At 51.3% G+C, this 4,640-nt stretch overlaps 1 pseudogene; it reads right to left on the reverse strand.

The window, feature by feature from the left end:
• Positions 1 to 1,887: 1,887 nt before the first annotated feature.
• LOC118708568 lies at positions 1,888 to 2,032 on the reverse strand (annotated as a pseudogene).
• Between the last annotated feature and the right edge of the window lie 2,608 nt (positions 2,033 to 4,640).

Below are 4,640 nucleotides of genomic sequence, written 5' to 3' on the forward strand. Positions count from 1 at the left end.
ATGTGGGGATCAGACAGGTAAAAGGATGCATCCCCAAACATTTAATTTTAAGGACGGGGACAGCCTGGGTGTTTTCTCCCCTTTCTGTCCATGGAAAAGCCCTGGGTGATGGGTTACAGGAGAAAAACCCAGCCCCTGTCGGTAGAAGGCAGGAAGCAGACGGCACAAGTCTGAGTCAGGAGGCTGTGAGCGGGGGTTTTGGTGGTGACAGCGGAGAAGCCATTCGGGTGGCCCATGGAGCTGCTCACCCAGGGCAATGCCATCTCTGAGCTGGTTCAGGGAGTGGGGGGGAGAATGAAGGAGAAGTCTTGTTCAATTTTGGCCCCTTTTATTCTAGGGCAACCATATCCACTGTCTTAGCTAGCCTGCATTCTCTAAAAAGCAGGCCCCTTCTCCCTCCTAGTCTCTAGCTTTTATCTTCCAGAAATGCCTACATAGCCTTAACAGGAAATCAATCAAAACTCCATTGCCTGAGGCTGGCAGATTCTACCTAATGGAAGTAGGCGGTGGCTTGACTGGTCGGGCCTGAAGTCTTGGGGTCCTCAAAGATCACTGATAAGGGTTCCCAGCTGTCAACAGCCAATAGGGCTGTCCTGCCTCTGGAGTTGCGTGAGTGGGACCTGGGCTTGGTCCTCATGCCTGGGAGAAGCAGCAGAATTTCCCAAGCCAGGCTGCCCACCAGCGGGGCAGGGCCCTGGGGAATAGAACCCGCTTTCCACGTTGAGTCAGTAACGGTCATCAAGCACATCCTAGTGGTGACACCAAGGGAACCAGAAGAGGCAAACACCAGGCTGCCGGCCACGGTGGGGCAGGCCTGGGTGGAGATCTGGGTAGAAATCAGAGGAGGGCCAGGGTGTGGGGAAGGGGTCAATGTGAAGAGCAAACTCAGAAGACCACTGGGAAGAGCAGGGCTGGGGAGGGAGGCTATAGTCCCCTCTGCCCACAGCCAGAGGGAGAGGAGGGAAAATGGCAGGAAGGTGTGCCCGCGCCCTCTGCCCCCGGTCACATTTAGGCAGGTGGGACAGGCCTCAAATCCAGCCATCTGTCTGCTTCCTTCAGGCTTCTTTAATTTTTTTTTTGTTGTGCTTTATTTAATCTTACTTTTCTTCCTTTGTCTGTCTGTCTGTCTCACACACACACCCATCTATGCACATCCCACAAACCCTCATCTCTACATATGAACTGTGGGCCTGGCCCCACCCCAATCTCTAGGGTATTCACTATAGAAGCCTCACACACATAAACATGCACACACATTGCCCTCATCACTCAGACCGCTCCATTTTTCTTCAGAGGTCTTGTGACCTCACAAAGAACTGGAAAGTTCAGCCTGCCCCTCCCCCTGCTCTGGGCTGCCACCAGACCCGAAGGCCCCACCTGTTTTAGCTCTGCTTTCCTGTTCTGTCTTTGGATTAATAGTTGCCCAAATTTGCCCTGGCCAGTTTGGCTCAGTGGATAGAGTGCAGGCCTGCAGACTGAGCGGTCCTGGGTTTGATTCCCTGTTAGGGCACATAACCAGGTTGTGGGCTCAATCCCCAGTAGGTTGCATGCAGGAGGCAGCTGATCAATGATTCTTTCATTGTAGATGTTTCTCTCTCTTCCCTCTCCCTTCCTCTCTAAAATCAATTTTTTAAAAAGTTGCCAAAATTTATTGATTTACTAAGTGCCTAATACACGCCAAGTTTCATCCTGCCCACTTCACACGCTGCCTCACTTGGGAAGGAGATAGGCTGCATGTAACAGAAGCCCCACACAGCAGCTGAACGAAACTGAAGTATGTGTTCCTCACTTAGCAAGAAGGCTCTGTGTGTCTCAGCGACCCAGGCTCTTTCCTGCCTCACTGTCCTTGTTTTGTGTGTGTGTGTGTGTGTGTGTGTGTGTGTGTTTTAATGTGTCCCAGGAATGAAACAGCTCTGGCCACCAACATAGGCATCAAGCTAGGAAGAACTAAGGACTGTACATCCACTCTGCCCCTGGCTGATATAAGAGCCACACCAGCAATCAGGTATCTCCTCGTCCATTGCCAGGGAGGAGAAGTCTGGTGCACGGATTCATGCATGGGAAGGGGAGTGGTCCCTCAGCCTGGCCTGCACCCTCTCACAATCCAGGACCCCTTGGGGGATGTAACAGTGCACCAAGCAGCAGGCGGCCAGGGCGGAGCCCGAGCTGGCACTGCACCACTCATGTTCATCCCGGCCTGCTGCACCTGCCACCACTGCTCAGTAGCACTGCCATGGAGTAGGGGGAGGCTCCCGCTGTCATAGCTGCACTAGCCTGCAGTGAGCCTGGCTTTTGGCTGAGCGGCTCTCTCCCTGTGAGAGCGCACTGACCACCAGGGGGCAGCTCCTTCATTGAGCGTCTGCCCCCTGGTGGTCAGTGTGCACCATAGCAACTGGTCGACCGGAGGTTCTGGTTGTTCAGTCATAATGGTCACTTAGGTTTATATATACAATATATATATATATATATACACACACACACACACACACACACACACACACACATATATATATATATATATATATATATATATATATATATATATATAATTTTTTATTTTATTTTATTTTTTTTTGAAGAGAGGAAGCGGGAGAGACAGAAACATTGATGAGAGGGAAACATCGTCAATCAGCTGCCTCCTAAACCTTCCCTACTAGGGATGGAGCCTGCAACCCAGGCATGTGTCCTGATCAGGAATGGAACCAGTCACCTCTTGGTTCATGGGCAGATGCTCAATCACTGAGCCACACCAGCTGGGCGGCTTTTTAAAATTTTTATTTTATTATTATTTTTTTAAGGAGTCATGCCCCTGTGGCTTTTTTTGTTTGTTTGTTTGTTTTTAATTGATTGTAGAGAAAGGAAGTGGGGAGAGAGGGATAGAAGGAGAGGGGAAGGAGAGAGAGAAAGAGAAACATCACCACATCCATTGGTGGCCTCCCGCACTTGCCCTGACCAGGGATCAAACTCTCAACCTGGGTATGTGCCCTGACCATGAATCGAACATGCCACCTTTTCGGTGTATGGGATGACACTCCAACCAGCTGAGCCACACTGGCCAGAGAGCACATGCTTTTGATTTTAGTGGCATAAGCTGGCTGAGGGGTAAAAAGTCAGGAATGGCACCTGAGACTGCCTACTTATTTGGACACCACCTCATCTGGGTCCCCCCACTGACCTCAGCACAGTGGTTCAGACCAGCTTCTCCCTGTGGTTTCCTCCATGCACCTCACACAGGCCAGCCCCCCAGGGGCCTGGGACTTGGACTGGACTCACTGCCTGAGGAGCAGACAGAGGCCGGTATACTGGATTCCAGATGCCAGATGGCCCCCAGTGACCAGAGCCCTTTGCCAGCTCTCTGCTGTAATCAGCGGGCAGACATGAGTCCTGGCTGAGAGTGATAGGGACTTGGGATCAGGAACTGAGCCAACATCACCCCAGCCTTATGGCTGCGGCCCCACACCCTCTGGGCCTGTCCCTCCATCCACACATAAGTTTGTGTGTTGTACTTGTGGTCAAAATGCCCACATGCCCTGCTCACCCCACAAGACTCCCTTCAGTGGCCCCTGCCCAGGCCTATGGCCAGAAGGGCCCAGAGTGCATGCCCTTGGAGGGTCCTGGCGCCCTGTCCTTCATTTTTTCAGTTGTCAAGGACTGTGTTTGGGTTGGCTCCAGGACTTCCTTGTGCATAGCCCTAGCTGAGTGCCATAGTCAGGCTGGATCCCCATCAGACATCACTACCATAGGCTGACCCTGGGTGCAGAAGGGACACCTGAAGACTAATGGGTTGTTTGGACAGGAAGGCTTCCCTCAGTTTTGGTCTGAGCACATGTTGAAGGATAAAAAGGAGAGGAAAGAGCCTTCCAGGCTGAGGGAACAGCCAGCATGGGGGATGAGGGATGTGTGTTGGTTTTGAGAAATAGAACACTGGGAGACATCTGGGGAGGCGCCAGCAGTTCACAGGCCAAGAGGTAAAGAAAAGGAGTATTTGTATGGGAGAGAATACTGTAGGCTGGCATTGAGACCCAAGTCACCTTGTGGGGCCCCAAACACCTCTCCATCAAGCCCCCACTGGGGCTGTTACTCCATGTAGGGCTTTGGAAGCTGGCATGAGGTGTGCTCCTTTCAAGTTTAAGGTATAAGCCTCTTCACCATGCCTTTGATGACAAGGAGGGAGCTTGTTAGAGGTGGGAGTGGGAAAGGAAGACTGGTCAGCCTAACAAACCCTATGGACTTCACTGGGGCCCAGCGAAGTGACTGACCTGCCAGGGACACACAGCTGGTAACACAGCTGGGACCAGAATTTGAATGATTCTACTCCAAACGGAACCCTAGTTTTAACCCACTGCAGGAACCACAAGTCAAAATCACACCCTAAACCGCACAAATATGCATATTTCCCCCCAGTTATAATTTTCAGGAATCTGCATTTTATTATTTTATTTATTGATTTTTTTTTTCAGAGAGGGAGAAGGATAAAGAGCCAGAAACATCAATCAGCCGCCTCCTGCCTCCCCGCTCCCCAACCAAGGTACATGCCCTTGACTGGAATCCAACCTGGTACCCCCGAGTCTGCAGGCCAACGCTCTATCCACTGAGCCTAACCAGTTTCGGCAGGAGTCTGCATTTTAAAAATCAATTTT

Source organism: Pipistrellus kuhlii, unplaced genomic scaffold (assembly GCF_014108245.1).
Source record: "Pipistrellus kuhlii isolate mPipKuh1 unplaced genomic scaffold, mPipKuh1.p scaffold_m20_p_6, whole genome shotgun sequence".
Classification (NCBI taxonomy): Eukaryota; Metazoa; Chordata; class Mammalia; order Chiroptera; family Vespertilionidae; genus Pipistrellus; species Pipistrellus kuhlii.